The sequence below is a fragment of the Sus scrofa genome, chromosome 7 (assembly GCF_000003025.6).
Source record: "Sus scrofa isolate TJ Tabasco breed Duroc chromosome 7, Sscrofa11.1, whole genome shotgun sequence".
In the NCBI taxonomy this organism is placed as follows: Eukaryota; Metazoa; Chordata; class Mammalia; order Artiodactyla; family Suidae; genus Sus; species Sus scrofa.
Genome location: NC_010449.5, coordinates 29407372 through 29427981, shown reverse-complemented (window position 1 = coordinate 29427981; position 20610 = coordinate 29407372). Strand labels below are relative to the sequence as shown.

General features: G+C 45.4%; 1 protein-coding gene across 1 annotated transcript in view; it reads right to left on the bottom strand.

Annotated features, from left to right (window-relative positions):
• COL21A1 (collagen type XXI alpha 1 chain) overlaps positions 1–13131 on the bottom strand; it is a 194189-nt gene extending 181058 nt beyond the window's left edge. The window contains exon 1 of the mRNA XM_013977769.1: positions 12729–13131. The gene's annotated coding sequence lies outside the window, so the exon portion shown is untranslated. The remainder of the gene's footprint in view (positions 1–12728) is intronic.

The following is a 20610-nucleotide window of genomic DNA, read 5'->3' as shown; positions in this document are numbered from 1 at the left end:
AAAGACAAACATAAATAAATAAATAAATAAAAATAAAAATGATGCAGAATGAAATATGCCAATCACAAAACAGCAAATACTGTGTGGTTCCACTTATACGAGGTACCTAGTGTCATCGAATTCATAGATGACGCACAGTTATTTTTAAATTTAAGTCAGTCGTATTCGAATCCAGTTTAAAACTATGAAACTGTAAGGCTTCCCTAGTCTTACTGAGACTGCTTTAGGCCCGAAGATTGAAAACATGGCAGGTTACTAGAAGGGGGATGTGGAATTCAACTTGGCAGCCTTATCCAAGATGATGTAGAAATATTTTAAAGGCACAAGCTCACTGTAACTACTCCAGCTTAGCATTTAACGATGTACTAGGTCAGGCCAAAAGCTGTCCAGAATGAAATGACACTCTCCAGCTAAAAATTAAAAGAATTTAGAGGCACAGTTAAGGGAACACAGACACAGAAATGGCTCTAACTATCCTATATTGGTAACGGGCCAGACATTCATTTAATTAACTAACTGAGAATGAATCCGAGCTCAAACATATTTACATTTTTCCCAGGGCTCTGACATGTGTAGTCTAAAAATAATCGATTCTGATTTTCCCAGTGTCTCCATCACTTCCATCTGTCAAATCTCAGTTGATTCAATTCAGTTTATCACGGTTTTTTGTTCTGTTTAGTTTTTGGATTAGCAGGCTGCGTGCCCAGTCTAAATACCCTGTAGAAACTTACTGATGTATATTATGTGTATAGACTTCACCACAGTTTGGAGGACACAGACCCAACCAGGGACCCTAACAATAAACAATAACCTTCAGAAGAGTGGGTGTGGAGGCAATTAACACAGGAACTCAACCACTGCTTCCCCCGAAACACTCTACTCTGAGCAGTGGTGGAACAGGGGTGGGAGCTTCGTGGTCTGACAGCCAACCCTGATCTACAAAGAAGCTGTGGGGAAGTGTGCAGAGATTGTGAGTCCTTGGGGACAGGGATCTTGTCTCATTTATTGCTGTCTCCCTACAATCTAGATTAATCTATAGAAAGAGCTGAAAAAGGAGTTCCCTGGTGGCCTAGTGGTTAAGGACCTGGCATTGTCACTGCAGCAGCTCAGGTCACCGCTGTGGAGCAGATTTGATCCCAGTCTGGGAATTTCTTCATGCCTAAGGCACAAGCCCCGCCGCCCCCCAAGACAGCTGAAAAAATATTTGCCCAATGGATGAATGAATGCATATTCTATACAGATGCATCAACATCTGGGCTATAGCAGCACAAAGGTGCCTGGTTGAGGAGACAAATGTGACCTTACTGTCACAAAGGCTTAAGATGAGCTCTCCAGGGCCCCAACCAGAGGCCTCTGCAAGTGTTTGACCCAGGAGCTCGTGAAAAAACCACCTGCAGCAGCAAGATGGACCTGAAGACACCCTCAGCCCCAGCCAGGAACCAACCACAGTGACTGGGGACATGCTTCGGGCAAAGGGTGTCAGCCTCTCAGACTCCAGAATCGACACTCAAGAGTCATAGCAGTTGCTCTCAAGAGCCTGTCATCGCCACCAGTGTGTGGCTAGCCTGGGCACACATACTCCCTGGCAATCCCAGCACAACGTGGAGAAGGGTGACAATCCGGATTTGCCTCTGCGCCATGACCCAGGCGTCCTGGAGGACACTATGGAGGACAGCCTCGTCTGATGTGGCGCCACATCTTCCACAAGCAAGACCTCCAGTCCCAGGTGTGAACAAGCTCAGAAGCAGGGAGAATATAATACTTATGATAAGAGCTAATTTGAGTGCTTTGAACCGCCAGGCACTCTTTTTTTATACCTATTTTTTTAAGGCTGCACCTGCGGCCTATGGAAGTTCCCAGGCTAGGGGTCAAATCAGAGCTAGAGCTGCCAGCCTACGCCAGAGCCACAGCAATGCCAGATCCAAGCTATGTCTGTGACCTACACCACAGCTGACTGCAACGCCGGATCCTTAACCCACTGAGTGAAGCCACGGATCCTAGTCGGATTCATTAAGGCCAGGCACTATCTAAAAGGTCCGTGTTATTCCACTGATTCCTCATGAAGCAGGTCCTATGAGCATCTTGACAGATGATGCCTGACAGATCAATTTGCTTTGCTTTTAAATACCTCGTATGAGGTCACACAGGTGCCAAGTCTCAGGGCCATGCCTGTAGCCCCCGCCTCAGCTATTATATGGCTCTAAGGTACTGGAGTTCATAATAATTCTTTTGGCATTGGCAGGGAGTTATTAAGTGATTTTGTGCTTTTAGGAAAAATTCCTTGTGTCACTATAGCCAGATTTTACTATTTGTAATTAGTGTGTCTGGTATTTAAAAGTACATCTGGCACAGTGTGTACTTTATCAGTTACAGGAACATAAATTGGTCACACTGTAGTGTCATTATTTCTATGTTTATGGGAATTTTTTTTGGTGTTTTTTTTTGTTTTTTGTTTTTGTTTTTTTTGTTTTTGTCTTTTCTAGGGCTGCACCCACGGCATATGGAGGTTCCCAGGCTAGGGGTCAAATGGGAGCTGTAGCTGCCGGCCTAAACCAGAGCCACAGCAACGCAGGATCTGAGCCGGGTCTGCGACCTACACCACAGCTCATGGCAATGCCGGATCCTTAACCCACTGAGTGAGGCCAGGGATCAAACCTGCAACCCCATGGTTCCTAGTCAGATTCGTTAACCACTGAGCCACGACGGGAACTCCTGTTTATAGGAATTTAAAATTACATTTTCAAGGAGTTCTGCAGTGGCACAAGGGGGTGGGTGGCGTCTTGGGAGCCCTGGGTTCAATCCTTGGCCCGGCACAGTGGGTTGGTTGGCATTGCAACTCAGATCTGATCCCTGACCCGGGATATGACATATGCCATGGGGCAGCCAAAAAAGAGGGGAAAAAAAAATACAATTTCAAATGTTATCTTCTACAAAGCAGGTAGTTATGCATTCATTTTTGCATTATTAAAGTAATATATGTGTATTAAAAAATAGTGAAAAAGAAAAGCAGGAAAGAAAATATCTATTATGCTACTTCCCAAACACAATTGTTAACATTTGGGGAAACATGCAATTTCAAGCACAAAAATATAATTTGATTACTCATATAAACATGCTTTCCCTCAGAGAACCCACAATTAAACAGAAAAAAATTTTTTTCAAGTGTTGAAAAAAACCACTGAAAATCATTTAGATAATTCCCACGTGAAGGCCAAAGAAAAACTGGTTTGGGCATCAAGATAAGGAAAATATAGTTTTCTTGAATAAAGAGATCTGTTATTTCATTACTTCCCATTCATCCATCTTCGGTGAATATTCAAGAGCGTTATTATGAGGATTTTAAGAATGTTAGGATTAGTAGATGCAAACCGTGACATTTTAAATGGATAAGCAACGAGGTCCTGCTGTATAGCACAGGGAACTCTATCCAATCACTTGTGACAGAACATGATGGGAGATAATATGAGAAAAAGGATGTGTGTGTGTGTGTATACAACTGAGTCACTATGCTGTACAGCAGAAATTGACACAACACTGTAAATCAACTATAATTTTTAAAAAAAGAAAAGAAAAAGAAAAATGAATGCTACATTTCTCAGGAAGCTCATTTCCTAAAGGGGGGAATGATGCTGTAAGCTGCGGTTCTTTTTTTTTTTTTTTTTTTTTTTTTGTCTTTTTGTCTTTTAGGGCCACATCCACGGCATATGGAGGTTCCCAGGCTAGGGGTCGAATCGGAGCTGTAGCCTCTGGCCTACACCACAGCCACAGCAATGCAGGATCTGAGCCGCGTATGCAACCTACACCACAGCTCACGGCAACGCCGGATCATTAACCCACTGAGCAAGGGCAGGGACCGAACCCGCAACCTCATGGTTCCTAGTCGGATTCGTTAACCACTGCGCCACGACGGGAACTCCAGGTACCAACTTCTCAGTTAACTTGGTGGTAGACTGGAATGAGAAACCAGGTTTCTCATTTGCTGGTCCACACCCTTCTTGAAAATAATGAGGGTGTTTATTTAGCACTTCAGGTATAAATATTATTACTATTATTCAAATGGTAGAATGGAAATGACACACAGCTTAGACGGTAGGTGCCTACTTGCTCATCCTCCACACTCACATTCTTCCTGCCATGAAATATACAGGAGTTCGAATAAGGTTCCATGTGCCTCCACGTCCCATTACGAGCTCTGAATCCCACCTTTTCTTTTCATCCCTGCTCCTTCCTCACTCCAAAGGGACCTAAGGAGGAAGTGCCTGGACCATTTAGGCTAAGGCAGTTACCATGGCAGCCCTGCTCCCCACAGAGCATCTTTCATTCTCTCTCATCAAACCTTAGTGCAGACATGCTGGCTAACAAGGGATCTGAACAGGGGGAGAAAGTGAAGGAACTGTGCAAGGATGGAAAGGCAGACTGCCCAAGGGATGGGGTTTCTACGGGGAGGTAGTGCCATTGCCCACATTCTTGGCATCTTGTTTTTCTTTTCTGTAGTGCCTTTCTCTGGGGTAACCTCTCTACTTCTTGCCAAGATATAAATTCAAATCACATTCATCTGTCATTGAGACATTTGGGTTGCTTCCATGTCTTGGCTATTGTAAATAGCGCTGCCATGAACACTGGGGTGCATGTATCAATGGATAAAGAAGATGTGGTATATATACACAATGGAATACTACTCAGCCATAAAAAAGAATGAAACAATGCCATTTGTAATGACATGGATGGACCTAGAGATTATACTAAGTGAAGTCAGACAAAGATAAATATACAATACTGCTTATATGTGAAATCTAAAAATATGATATACATGAACTAATTTATAAAACAGAAATAGACTCACATAGAAAAAAAACTTGTGAGAAAGAAGGGAGGATGGATAAATTAGGAGTTAGGGATTAACATATTTACATATTACTGTACATAAAATAGATAACCAGCAAGGACCTACTGTACAGCACAGGGAACTCTACTCAGTATCTTGTAATAACCTCTAATGGAAAAGAATCTAAAAAAGAGTATGTATCTGTGTAATGGAATCACTTTGCTGTACGCCTGGAACTAACTCAACATTGTAAATCAACTATATTTCAATAAAAAATTTGTAAAAAAAAAACTCAACCCATTCCAAAGACTGATTCAGGACATTATGTTAAATGAGAATCAAAAGTAGTTTGAGGGAGCTCCCTTCATGGCTCAGCAGTTAAGGAACCTGACTAGGATCCATGAGGATATGGGTTCGATCCCTGGCCATGCTCAGTGGGTTAAGGATTCAGCATTGCCCTGAGCTGTGGTGTAGGTTGCAGACATGGCTCAGCTCCTGCATTGCTGTGGTTGTGGTGTAGGCCAGCCGCTGTAGCTTGATTCGACCCCTAGCCTGGGAGCTTCCATAGGCCGCGGATGTGGCCCTAAAAAACAAACAAAAAAAATGGTTGAAGAAACAAAGTGCCACATCACGCTATGCTTGTTAATTTTCTAAGTTTAAGTCAGAGCTATTTTTGCCTTATACATGTTTTCATTTAAAATATGTACAAAATGTCATTTTTATATAATAAATTAAAGGGAGCTTTCCATTAAAAAAAAGAAAACTGCCAATTGGCTATTAATAGACCTACTGAACTGAACACAGCAATTTCTCCGAATCCCCCAGGATAGCTGAGCTCTCCATCGCCATCTGATGAGTAGGGGAACTCCTAACAAAGAATGCCCCCCCCCCATCTTATCTTTAACAGTCTTGCGAATTCTGGTACCACTGGAAAACACATGCCTGGACACTCCCCCAAGGTGGAATCAAATTCTCTCTTCCTCATTGAGTAGAAAAAAATATATTCGACAGGATTAGCTTTTTTTTTTTTTTTTTTTTGCCTTTTCTAGGGCTGCTCCCTCGGCATATGGAGGTTCCCCAGGCTAGGGGTCTAATCAGAGCTGCAGCCGAAGGCCTAGACCAGAACCACAGCAATGCAGGATCCAAGCCGCATCTGCAACCCACACCACAGCTCACAGCAATGCTGGATCCTTAACCCACTGAGCAAGGTCAGGGATCGAACCCAAAACCTCATGGTTCCTAGTCGGATTCATTAACCACTGAGCCACGACAGGAACTCCGCATTTTTTTTTTTTTAATGACCACACCCACAGGATATGGAAGTTCCCTGGCCAGGGACTGAATCCAAGCTGCAGCTGCGACTTTCACTGTAGCTGTGGCAACACTGGATCCTTTAACTCACTGCTCTCGGCCGGGGATCAAATCGGCGCCTCTGCAGTGACCTAAGCTGCGCAGTTGGATTCTTAACCCACTGCACCATGGTGAGAACTCCAGGGTTAGCATTTTAAAAAGTATATATTTCAACAAGTTGTTTCAATCACTGAATCCCCTCTGGATTTGCAAATTGCCATTAAAATATAATACATATATTCTGAGTGTTTTTTTTTTGTCCCATTACATATAAGACATTTGAAAATGAAATTTCCAAAGGACATTTTTAGAAGAACTTCCTATCAAGCCCCAACTTCCCTAGAACTTCCTTTTTACTGAGAATTTAAAAAGAAACTCTTGTTGGTCCTTAATCTTTTCTTCTTGACACAATAACTGTAAAAGCAAACAGTTAACGGGTAACCTAACACTGCAATCATGGCTACACTGACCTAGATCAAAACAAAACAAGTCAAAACAAAAATCCAATGTTGAATCAAACACAAGCAACAGGCAGGATTCCCAGAAGGTCCCCACACTTGGACTTAAGAAAACTGTCAACGTTTCCTAAAATTTTCAAAGATAGCTCTTGAGTTTTTCATTAGTAAAAACCAAAATGCTAAAGAAACAGAATTGAATCCTTAGAACTGATAAATCTAGTGGGAAAAAAAAATCATCCTTTTCCCAATCAATGGCTATAGGTTCCCACGTGTTGGCCGTATTGGTTTCAGTGGGTTTTTATTTAGAAGATCCTTTCAATAAATAACCCTGAAATCAAACTGGGTCAAGAGGGACAGACAGGTCTGTAGAATCCCCATGGCACTCTATCTTGGATTATATGCCTCGTCACAGCATCTGACTTTTCAGAAGACAAGGTAATTGAATTAAAAATGTATGGAGCAGGGGAGTTCCCGTCGTGGCGCAGTGGTTAACGAATCCAACTAGGAACCATGAGGTTGCAGGTTCGATCCCTGACCTTGCTCAGTGGGTTAACGATCCGGCGTTGCTGTGAGCTGTGGTGGTGGTTGCAGACGCGCCTCGGATCCCGCGTTGCTATGGCTCTGGCGTAGGCCGGTGGCTACAGCTCCGATTCAACCCCTAGCCTGGGAACCTCCATATGCTGCGGGAGCGGCCCAAGAAATAGCAGCAACAACAACAACAACAACAACAACAACAAAAAAACTGTATGGAGCAGAACACAGAAAACCTGAGTTGTTATTTGGTGTCCCTGTGATCTGAGCTGTTGGCCAAGGGTGACGTCTCCAGGATGCTGCATCCTCAACTGTATTAGACCGATTCTAACATCCCTTACCCTTCTAAAAACTCTATGTGTACAGGGGACCCCCCTGAATACAGTTGCTGTGTAATGCTACATGGCCTCTCTTTTTTTAAGCACATGATTACTTTATTCCTTTTCACAATAAATTAACCCAACTGATTAACTTTTTAATCAGTTTAGGCATCAACATGCTAGAAAACTGTTCTCAGGCCATTCCAATGTGCTGCGGCGTTTGGGAACCAGTGGGGCAAAGCATCGATTTGCAAAGTGTGGTCTCAGGACACAGCAGCAGCAGCAGCAGCAGCATCTGAGAACTTCTAGAATGTTGTTCGAAAGGCTGTACTGTTTTCATGGAGTTCCCTGGTGGCTCAGTGGGTTACAGATCTGGTACTGTCACTACTGTGGCTTGGCTGTCTGCTGTGGGATGGGTTTGATCCCTGGGCCTGGGAACTTCTGCATGCCTTGGCCTGCCCCCCGCCACACACACACACACACACACACACACCCCAATACAGTAAAAGGTTGTATTATTTTCTGAGAAACTTGAAGTACTTCACTTCTTTGGAAACAAATTCTTCCGCTAGCTAAAACAGGAAAAGCATTGAATGAATGTAACCTACATTTTCAGAAGTGAAAACAAAAAAGAGAGCATCAGCTTAAACCATCAGTCATGTCTGACAGCAAATTCTTATCAAGTGTATACTCTGAGCCAGGCACTGTGAGGAGAACTTTATAGATGGGAATTCACTGACTCTTTGGGACAGTCCCACCGAGGTAGGTACCATCACCTCAATTTTACCAACAAGGAAACACAAGCAAAGGAAGGTTTCGCAACTTGTCGAAGTTCACACAACCAGTAAGGGACGGAATCGGGGTTGAAGGCTTGGCATCGTGACTGCGGAGTGCCTGTCCTTAACCAGGAGATGGAGTGAGCCGGAGAGCCAGCCTACACGGCTACCTCTGCGCGTGAGACTGGCTCACTTGTCTGAAAGAAACCTTTCAACGTTCTCACAAGAATGATGAGTCCAGCGAAGGCATTACTGCTGCACGCTGAGCAATCCAATGCAAAGATAACAAATACCAAATAAAAACATGTACCCATTTCCTGTGATGTGTTTTACTCACAAGACTTTCAAGATCCACCTGAATAGTTAAAACCATCACCTCTGGAACAAATGGGGCCCTTGCCATAAATGAACCTCAATGAATGCCGTCAAAACCTTTCCAGGTGAGCCCGCTTGTGAAAACCCAGTGCAATTAAGCTAACGTCTTTGATGAGCTCTGCTCTGGGCCTGGTGCCCACAGCGGAGCATCATAAAATCCTTGTGGAACGTTGCAATAAGCATCATTCCTAATTGGCCACGCAGCAAGGGTGCTGCCACATCCTGTGGCTGAATTGCGACACCACAGACTCTCAGCCCTTGAGTTACGTTATCCGGGAGACACAATTTGATTACCGAGCCTGTGAATTTGCTGCCACCCGCCTTCGTTGTTCCCATTGAGAGCTGGGCCTCTTCTCCTCCCACGTCCACAGCTCACTTCGTACACAGGGAGCCCGAGAAAATCCCACTTCCGTTAAACTGTAACTACATTCAATTTACTAATGCTGAATTCTAACTATATCCAATTTAAGAACATTACATTCTCATTTCAAAAGGATCCCAATAAAGACCTGATTTCCTGAGTGGAGGAGTTACTAAGAGGCCGATGTGCAGTACCCGCATTATGCCTCGTCTTGCAGAAGTCAGAGAAGAGAGGAGCAGGAAGGATTCAACCTCTTCCATTTAGAGATGGGAGATGAGTCCTAAAAAAGGCACTCGAAGTTAGAAATCTAATATTCAGTTGAGCCCTGAAATGAAAGGAGAATCGAGACTAATTTCAGAGTCCCCTGGTGGCTCAGTGGGTTAAGCATCTGGCACTGTCATTGCTGTAGTTTGGATCACTGCTGTGGATGGGGTTCCATCCCTGACCCCAGAACCTCCACAGGCATGGCCAAACAAAACAAAACAAACAAGGAGTTCCCATCCTGGCTCAGTGGTTAACGAATCCAACTAGGAACCATGAGGTTGCAGGTTCGATCCCTGGCCTTGCTCAGTGGGTTAAGGATCCAGCGTTGCCGTGAGCTGTGGCGTAGGTTGCAGACGTGGCTCGGATCCCGCGTTGCTATGGCTCTGGTGTAGGCCGGTGGCTACAGCTCTGATTAGACTCCTAGCCTGGGAACCTCCATATGCCTCGGGAGTGGCCCAAGAAATGGCAAAAAGACAGACAAACAAACAAACAAGACTAATTTCAAAGTACAGAATCATTTGCATCCTTTTTGGAATTAATACCCATAAATTTCTTTTACTAGAACTATTTGGTCCTAAGAGGACGATCCAGATCAGTCCCAATCAAATAACACAAAAAGAATTGCTTTTTCTGTATGTGGGTTTTGAAGCATTCTAAAATTATTGCAGCTAAAGAGAAAAAGGACACGAATTACCTCACCTACCCTTTCTGCCAGTTTAGGCCCGTTCTTACTGTGTCCTCAATTTGCTCTCTCTTATATTGTCTTACATGGTCTTGATGTAACTGGATAAGGTTTCATTTTTCACTCTCTCAAGAACCTAGGAAATACCAGATACCACTTCTCAACAGGTTCTCTTGGCCACAGCATGCCATGCTTACCATCTGAATTTTCTTCTATAAGGAATGATATTCTGGAAAGCCAGGTTTAAGGTTATTTAAATGTGAGTGTGAACAGATTACAAATTCCACCAGATGGCGAGATCCTTTACCAAAGACAGTGAGTAGATGAAAAAACAAAACAGCAAAAAACTAGCCTGTTAATTTGAAGATAATCTACCATATTTTTTTCCTAGAAAGTTCTATATAAAACATACAATAATAAAAATCATGAAGATAATTTGAGGATGTCCACATGTTCACATTCTAGTAAGAAGGAAAAACTGTGAATTCGAAGGGTGAGGTTGGGATATAAACACGTGTAAAAAGGCAATGTGACCATGTTATCAACGTATGTTTCATTCCAAAGTGTTTGGGGATTAGGTTTTTTGCTGTTGTTGTTTTAAAATGTTACTGTTAATTTGCAATGTTGTGTTAATTTCTGCTGTAGGGCAAAGTACTATGTATACCTGTATATGTATCCTTTCCATATTCTTGCCCATGATGGTTTATCGCAGGATATTGACTATCATTCCCTGTGTATACTGTTGGACCTTGTTGTTTCTCCATCCTAGATGTAACAGTTTGCATCTACGAATCCAAACTCCCAGGCCATCCCTCGCCCATCCTTCTCCCCCTTGGCAACCACAAGTCTGCTCTCTATGTCTGTTTCTGTTTTGTAATTAAGTTCATTTGTGTTGAGAAGTTTTGATTCTGCATATAAATGATATCATATGGTATTTGTCTTTCTGTTTTGTTTTTTAGTTTGTGCGTGTGTGCACATTTCGAGCTAACGAATATTTAATTTACTATGCTAGATGCTTTAGAAGCATGATTTCCTTTAATGCTGACGAGGTGAGAATTAAGAAGTATGTGTTGCACTGTAACAGTGCCCATTTTACAGATGAGGAAAGTGAGGCTCACTGAGTTATCCAAATGTCCCAGAGTACAGAGAGGGAGAGTAGGTCGTGAACCTGCAGCTTGAGCCTCACTTGGAGGTGCCCAGTCCTAGCCACTACCTATATGTCCCCCACTTCTGCACACGCAAGCTTAGTACCTGCCCCCTAACAAGTCTTTTTGTCATCCCAAATGGGCACTGAAAAGGGCATCTTGGAAATAAGTGTTTTCTGCACAGAAAGTCTTGGTACACTCAGCACCATGTCCACCCAGCACACTGTGCTAGGGCTGCAGTAATGCCTATTCTAGCTTTTTTACCCAATGTCAGATTTTCTAATGTGTTTAGGCCTGTTTGCAAAGTCATTCTATTTCTGTACTAATGACTTAGGAACAGCTGGAATTTTTTTTTTTTAGCCAAAATTTTGAAATCTCAGATCTCTATTAAAAGAAAAAAAAAAAAAAAAAAAAAAAAAAGCCACTCAGATAATCCAGAGACCTGCAATGCACTCTGGAGAACGGGTGTGATTCCTTTAAACCTTCAATTGCTTAAAAAGGAAAAACTTCACACGAGTCCCGTAAGGTTCCCTGATGCCAGGGAGGATGAGGGACCATCTTCTCAAGAGCCAATATTCATGTTCTTCCAGCCAGAAGACTCAGGTACATTTATTCTTTGGCTTTCCTCTAAATAAAGAGAAAAATGTTCTCAACTAGCAAACATTGCGGGAGATGATGGCTAAGTCTCTGTCCTTTATAGGATCCTCTAAAGCCCACTGTATTTTTTCAAAGATGAGTAAAACCCTACGGATAAATAATTAAGATTTTCTGAAAAGGGGTCTGTCTCCTCCTCCTCCTAACTCTGGAGGGAAATTCCAAGGCGGCTGCCCTCCCTCCACTGGGATCCAACCCAGAGTTCTCCAGAGGGAGCCAGCCCAGCAGGACCTGGACGGCCCATTAAAGACCCAGCGGGCTGGGCCCCCACCTCAGAGTTTCAGACCCAGGGGCACTAGGCCTCCGCAGCCGGGCCCTAGATTTTGCACTTCTAAAAGTTCCCATGTGATGCTGCTGCTGCCGCCGCCGCCAGCCAGAGACCCCCGCTCCCTCCCTTTTCCTTTGAGCACCCCGGCTGTCACTCACCGGTTCCCAAACTACTCCACCAGGGAATCAACTGAGAGGTTTCGAAACTGTGGGTGCGCGAAGCCCCACTCCGAGCGACTCCGATTTTACCGATCGGGGTGCAGGTCCAGCACCAGAATTTTTAGGCTCCCCCAAGTGAGCCCCTAAAAGCACTTCGGGTGCAACCCGTACAGCCCACGGCCCCGCGCGCCCCACGTGTGGACACCGCAGCCCCTTCCACAAAGAGCTAGGCGGACGGGGATGAGCTGGGGGTAGTAAATCACGCCACATTATTCATACTCAGAGGCCAAGTGTTGTGAGCAGAAACCAGCGCCCAGAGAGGCTCCCAAAATTATAGGACTGCCCGGTGACTTTGCAGGACAAAGCCTGGGTCCAGCGCTCGGTCCCAGCCTCCTGCCCGAGCGCGCACTCCACCTCGCGGTTCGCCCACCGCCTCCGCGCGCGAGGGAGAAACTGCACCCTGGGGGTTGCAAAGTGCAAACTGCAGCCGCGGGAAGGCTAGCCTGAGGTCCTCTGTGTGTCATGCCGGCGGGGACAGGGGAGAAGGAAGTGCTACCTTACCTGGCGCGCGTCCTGGGTCAGAGGTGCTGTAGCTGCAGCCGCGCGCTCCGCGGGGGCCGGGAGGTCCTGGGAGGTCCCGGGAGTGACAGACCGCGGCCCGGGCACGACCTGGGCTGGAGCGGGTCAGCAGCCCTCACCTTCTCCGAGACCGGAGCCCGTCTGCCTGCGGTGGCCGGTGCAGCGCGCGCTGGACGCTCCGGCCCCTGGAGGCGGAGCCCGAGATAAGGTTCGCGCCCCCACCCGCCCCCTTTCCGGGGGCCGTGGCCAGAGGGTGGGTTTTGGATCTGGATCTCCAGTGCGAGCTGCTAGGGAACCCTGGCAGAAAGCAGCTCCTGCACGTCCGGCCAGGACTGGGGAGAGGCTGGATGAGGCATTCCCGGGAAGCTGCAGGAGCTGAGGCGCTCAGCGGTGGAAACGGCGAGCGCCGATCCAGGCAGGGCTTGGGCGCATCACCTGCGCGGATCCCGGAAGGCCCCCACCTGGCCTCAGGCGCTAGGGTCAGTCACGTGATCTGTCCCACAGCTGACCGACGACCTGTCTTTGACCTCAGGTAGCAGCTGCCAGAAAACCATGCAGTATTACCTGCAAGGACTTAGTTCCGGGAAGTTCTGGAATAAAGTGACTGTCTTAGACTATAAAAGGATGCTTTGAGCTCTGCCCCTTTCGGAGCGGCGGGAACGTTCTTTAACGTTCTTGAGCTTAGACCCGAGCATGCTCTGAACCCGGCTGGCTCTCACCTGTCACCTCCCCACTTCTCACCCTGCTGCCCCCTCCGCCCCCTCTGTGGCGTCTCTGCCCTTCGTTCTAGTGTGTTCTAGTCTCACTCGCTTCTTCTTCCGCCTCCAAAGTTCTGTCCCAGACCTTCTCAGAGGTGCCTGCTTTAGATCTCAAACGTCACCTCCATAGTGTCACTTATGCACACACACTCCAGACCCAACCGCCCACCACCATTCCCACCCCCGACCCCACTTTCCAACGGGTCGCTTATCACCCTATGAAATGTCACCATGTGTTAACTGCTCTTGTGTCTCACATCCATCTCAAAGGCAAGCTCTCCTGGGCAGAGAATTGGTCTTACTCCCAGCTTTATCCTCAGCAGCTTGACCAATACCTGGAATCAAGTAGGTGCTCAAGAAAGACCCGTTGAATAAATGTGCGGATTAACTTCTCGACAGGGGAGAACCTTCACAAAGAAATGCCTTCCTTCCATAAGGGAATCCTACTGAGTTCAGGTCAGACACAAATGTCTTGGGATGGTAGCCATTTCCCACGTTTCCTCATTCCTTCATTTAGACATTCGTGGTTCAGTCCACTGTTACGCAGATGTGTTCCATCATGGGTCATATCCATGAAAATATAATAATTTTCCAATATAAAGACATAGATAGCAATTTCCTAACAATACTCTTATTAATGAAGGGGATACATCTCAGCCTCTCCATAAATGGTCCCTTCTCCTTTGCAGAAGAAATGGAAGCCTGCCCAAACCAGCTGGACCCCCACTTGCTTCTGCTTCCTTGTCCCAGTCTTTCTGTCTCCTTAGGAACCACCCTGTTGATGTGTCCATCTCTCTTGTATCTTTAACCTCTTCCTCTTGAATAGTTTATTTGAACTGACTCCAGACTCTTCTATCCAAACGCATTCCCTGCTTGTGCTCTTAGGACTTCCTGAAATGCTCCAGCCATGTTTGCTTATAATCTCCTGCAAAGCTGTCCTGGGGTATCTCCAGGGATTCATCTGAGGACGCCAACAGACCCCCAAGGACTCAGGTTCCATAGTAAAATGGCATGGTATTTGCATAGAACTTATGCGTATTCCCCTATGTACTTTAAATCATTTATAAATTATTTATAATAACAAGTATGATTAAATGCTAAGTAAATTGTTGTAGATACAATGGAAACTCTTTGTAAGTAGTTTTCCAACACACAGCAAATTCAAGTTTTGCTTTTTGGAACTTTCTGGGATTTGGGGGGAATATTTTCTATCCATGGTTGGTTGAATCCGAGGATGCAGAACCAGTGGATATGGAGGGTTGACTATATTCAGTGGTCCAGGAGTACTTTGCCAGATTCTGATTCAGGGTGCTGGTGATGGGGTCTTGGGATCCACAGTTTGCAGAAACTCCTCACTATGTGATTATAGTATATACTTTTTTTTTTTTGGCTGCGCCTGACACATACCGAATTTCCCAGGCCAGGGATTGAACCCCTGCCACAGCAGTAACCCACCACAGCAGTGACCATGCAAGGTGCTTAACCCACTGAGCCACCAGGGAACTCCAATATACACTTTTGTAAAAGCACTGTTGCAAAGGCTGCACATCACAGTTCTTCTTTTTCTTAATCTCTCAGTAGGTTTTTTTTTTTTTTTTTTTTTTTTTTTTGTCTTTTGTTGTTGTTGCCATTTCTTGGGCCGCTCCTCGGCATATGGAGGTTCCCAGGCTAGGGGTCCAATCAGAGCTGTAGCCACCGGCCTACGCCAGAGCCACAGCAACGCGGGATCCGAGCCGCGTCTGCAACCTACACCACAGCTCACGGCAACGCCGGATCGTTAACCCACTGAGCAAGGGCAGGGACCGAACCCGCAACCTCATGGTTCCTAGTCGGATTCGTTAACCACTGCGCCACGACGGGAACTCCTCTCAGTAGGTTTTTTATCTAGCTGGCCTTTACCCTACTTTTTTTTTTTTTTGTCTTTTTGCCATTTCTTGGGCCACTCCCGCGGCATATGGAGGTTCCCAGGCTAGGGGTCAAATCAGAGCTGTAGTGCCTGGCCTTTGCCAGAGCCACAGCAACGCGGGATCCGAGCTGTGTCTGCAACCTACACCACAGCTCAGAGCAACACCGGATCCTTAACCCACTGAGCGAGGCCAGGGATCGAACCTGCAACCTCATGGTTCCTAGACGGATTTGTTAACCACTGAGCCACGACAGGAACTCCCTTCACCCTATTCTTGAAATACTTCCTTCTCCTGCACTTACTGTCTCTGTGCCCCCCTGTTCATCCATGCTGCAGGCTCCTCCTCTTCCACTCCCCACTAGGTGCCCACCCCTCAGCCTTCTCTTCTCCCAGTGAACTTGCCTTAAACCATTTTATCCTCGTGCATAGCTTCACTCCCACCTGGGAGAAATTTTAGACTCTCAAAGCATGACCCCCTGCCCCCAAACCAAGGTTAAATCTGTGTTCCCACGTCTACCTCTCCAGCCCTGGGCTCTTTCTCCAACTTTTGGTCAGTAGCCCAACTGTCCACTGGACATCTTATACGAACGACAGGCATTTGGAAGAAAACGTGTTCAGACCTGCATTCGTTATCTTTCTGTCCCTCTAGGACAGCTGCGTCTCCTCTCTGCTCCGTCTTTCCCAAAGGCTCCACCCACCACTCATCCACTTTCTCCGGCCAGACTTTGCCGCAGTCTCATCTCTGAAGTACATCTCAGCTCCCCCAGAGGAAAGAGACAGCTCTCCTGCTGCTCTTAAAATCAGCTCTGGGAGATCCTGCTGTGGAACAATGGGATTCGTGACGTCTTTGCAGAGCCAGGACACAGGTTCAGTCCCCAGTCAGACACAATGGTTGGTGATCTGACGTTGCCCAGGATCCAGCTGGGATCTGATCCCTGACCTGGGTACTCCATATGCTGTAGGGCAGCCAAAAAAGAAAAAAATATATCAGGTCTGAGCTCCTGAAGGTCTCCAAGGTGCTTCCTGCCCCACCCCTCCCCTCTTATCCTCTAAACACCAGCCACACTGCATTTCTGCTGCCCTGGACCCTCCGTGACCAGACTTTCTTGTCTCCAGATGCTGTGCTGGAACTCATGTGTGTTGTGTTGTTTAAGCTTCTAAGTTTGTGGCACTTTGTTACACAAGAAGAGAAACGACAGTGACCATAAGCCCAGCTATCCCAGCAGAGTCAGAATTCCCCAAGTTTTAATAAACTTATTTTAAGATCTGATTAATGTTATTTTAGTTGTCAGAGTTCCCTGGTGGCCCAGTAGTTAAGGATCCATTGTTACTGTTGTGGTGAGGGTTCGATCCCTGGCCTTTGGAACTTCCACATGCCACAGGCGTGGCCAAAAAAATTGTTTAGTTGTCATATCCTTCAGTAAAGATTTCATTTATTAATTATTTCATATTGATTTGTTTAACAATTTAATAAGTATATTTAATACTTCTCAAATGCTTACTTAATACTTGCATGTCAGTGTTTAAATTTAAAAATTAGAAAAGAGAGGAGTTCCCGTCGTGGCTCAGTGGTTAACAAATCCAATTAGGAACCATGAGGTTGTGGGTTCCATCCCTGGCCTTGCTCAGTGAGTTGAGGATCCAGCATTGCCGTGAGCTGTGGTGTAGGTTGCAGACGTGGCTCTGGTGTAGGCTGGCAGCTACAGCTCTGATTCGACCCCTAGCCTGGGAATCTCCATATGCCGCGGGAGCGGCCCAAGAAATGGCAAAAAGACAAAAAAAGAAAAAAAATTAGAAAAGAATATGCTTGCCAAGTAAAATTTCCCATTTTTTCTCTTTTTTAGCTGCACCCCCTGGCCAATGGAAGTTCCCAGGCCAGGGATTGAATCCAAACCACAACTGTGTTCTATGCCACAGCTGCAGCAACACCAAATCCTTAACCTACTGTGCCACAGAGGAAACTCCAAGATTTCCCAATTTTTGTCTGAGAACATTTTATTGTACCCAAATCTACAGCCTCTTTCTCCTCCATGACAGAGCTCTAAGTCATAGACCCCAAAATTAGAACAGAAGAAAACTAAAAAAGTCTCACCTTTGTCTAATCTCAGCCTCATCCTAAGCCAGGCTATGGATATAGAAGGTGCTGTGCTATACGAAGATGGCCTGGAATTGAAGTATCACCTTCTGCAGGCTGGCAGGTGCAGCCCTAAAAAGAAATATAAAAGAAGAAAAGAAAAGAGAGAGAAAGGAAGAAAGGAAGGAAGGAAAAGAAGTATCGCCCTCTTAGAAATGCCTTCTGCCTGACTCCTTAGGACTCTCTTCTGCTCAAGTTAATAACTCTTCGTCTTCTCTAGAAGAATAAGCCTATGTATCTGCTCTCTTATTGCATTTGTCTCAACAACTAATGCATCTTGTAATATTTGAAATGTCCAGTTTTCTTTTTTTTATTTTTTGGTCTTTTTGTCTTTTTGCCATTTCTTGGGCTGCTCCCGCGGCATATGGAGGTTCCCAGGCTAGGGGTCCAATCGGAGCTGTAGCCTCTGGCCTACGCCAGAGCCACAGCAACGCGGGATCCGAGCCGCGTCTGCAACCTACACCACAGCTCACAGCAACGCCAGATCCTTAACCCACTGAGCAAGGCCAGGGATCAAACCTGCAACCTCATGGTTCTTAGTCAGATTCGTTAACCACTGAGCCACGACGGGAACTCCCGAAATGTGCAGTTTTCTAGAAAGTATTATCAAGCCTGGAAAAAAACAAGAAAGTAGGGCCCATTCATAGGAGAAATAATACAGACTGTCCCCAGAAAGCACAGACGTTGGATTCACCAGAAAAGACCTCATATCAGCTGCCTTAACTACCCTCAAAGAGTGAAAAGAAACTACAGACCAAAAGCTACAGGAAACCAGAAGGATGATGTCTTAACAGACAGAAAACAGCAATAAGGGGGGGAGGAGGGTGAGAGTCGTGTCAAGGGCTCGGAGGGATGGAGAGAAGCCTGGTCAGACCCCAATCCAGCAACTGACTCACTGTTCACAGCTGTGCTGTGAATGTCCCTTTGGGGGGAGCCGCATATCCAAGCAGGCCACTTCAGAAACGCCTTTTGCCTTGACTGGTTAGACCTATACCTCGTTAGGACTAAATATTTGTTCTCTTATGGCATTTAGGTCTCAACACCTAAAGCCCCTTTCCTCACTCTGCCACCACTGAGCTGCACAGCTACGCCCAAGAGTCAATGTCACGAGGCACTAAGGGCCACATCTGTACTGCTCAGCACTGCGTCCCCATGCGAACAACAAAAAGGCTTTACTGCGTGAAGGAATGACCCCAATGTGATGAGACCAAGGGTTTGGAAACTAGGCTTACTTCTGGGTTTTTCCCTTATGGGAGCTCATGAGCCCCTTTTGCGTTCATTAAGCTCATTTGGCTTGGGTTTCTGTTGCTCTCAACCAGAAAAGCTGGAGTTCCCACTGTGACTCAGCCGGTTAAAACCCTGACCTAGTGTCCATGAGGATTCAGATTTGATCCCCAGCCTTGCTCATTGGGTTAAGGATGGAGTGTTGCGACAAGCTACAGTGTAGGTCACAGAGGCAGCTCCATCCCACATTGCTGTGGCTGTGGCAGACAGCTGTAGCTCTGATTTGACTCCTAGACTGGGAACTTCCATATGCTACAGGTGTGGCTGTAAAAGAAAAAAAAACCAAAAACACCAGAAGAGCCCTAAATTAAACACCCAAAGCAATTCCAAAGCTGAAAGACTCTTAAGAAAACAGAATGTCAATATAAGATCCTTTCATACCCTAAGTCTTGCTTAAAATTATAACTTTGAATACTATCAATGCTTAATAGCGCAGCTTAGCACCAATAATGGCTATTTTTATCAGTTCCCTTAAAAATCTAAAAGCCCAAGGAAATTTGACTTATATTCTAATTTTGTTGGGCTACCTGAGTGTCTTTTGTCTCAGGGCATGTTCTTAAATCTAACTGTAAGACCCCCACATGGGCAGGTAACGATGCAAAACCTAAAATTACAAATGTATGCAAAGTGCCGTCTGAGAAAGTTTGGAGAGAATGCTTCCATTTGTATAGCTTCTTTCCTTCCTTCTCAGTTTCAGAGTCCCATGTTTTTCTGGCCAAGAGAACACTGAGTGAATTCATATTCCCCAGGGTTTGGGTCACATTTCTTGTACTTTTATCTTCAGGCTGAAAGGCGAACTCAACTTTCCTCAGATTTAAATTGTTTGAAGTTCCAATGAGCGTGTATATGTCTGTGTGTTTGGGGGAGGAGAGCAGGAAGGAGAGAGAATGGAAAATAATCTGAAGATTTTGATGTTCCTTTAACATATTTTTCCAAAACCTCTAACAATCCCAGTTCCTCTGCTTAAAGTTCATCTTTTTATTTCTCCCATCGTTTTCTTAGCACGCCTCTGAGATTTCTTCAAGCACTGTAAAAGCCCCTGAGTAATCATTCACAGGAAATTATCAGTGATGCCTTGCAGAAGACACCCCGCAGAATGCTGCCTGCTTTAAGAAAGAAAAACCATCCAATACCATTTGGCTTCACAATTCATACGAATAATCCCTGTCATCATAAGTCATTTATTATTATCCAACTTGGTTTTTTTCCAGGTAAATAACTCAGGACTCAGTCTCTTAAATTTTAATTCCACTTAATTCCAAATGCTTTTTCAAAATCGAAGCCACTTTGTGCATATTTAAGACACAGTTCATCATATGTCACGTGAACAATTAGGAGGATGGATGAAATGGTATCTGTGATCCTTTTCCAGATCTAAAGAGCTTGCTTGGACCTTTATGGCCTCTGTGGGGACGGTCACACCATAGTTACAATCATACGTGATAACCTGCATTTTCCTTACTTCCCATATTCTGGGAATTAGCTCATTTTAGTCAACTGTCTTCTGGATTCATCACTTTTTCAGTTCTGGGTATAAAACCTTTCTTTCGTAGCCTTCTAGACCGATCATTGTCCTTTAGAGGGAGACCGTGTGTGTGTCCTTAGTGTCTGCATGGAAGCTAATCTTTTCTTGAGGATGCACGCAGCTTCTTTAGGAGAGACTCTTTCTAGAATGTGCCATTGTAAATTAGGCCACCTGCCTGCATGACGTCCTGTTGCAAAGAGCAGGGACAGAAGTCGCTCCCTCACGCTCTGTGGAGGTTTCTTCCTGGTGGAAAGCAT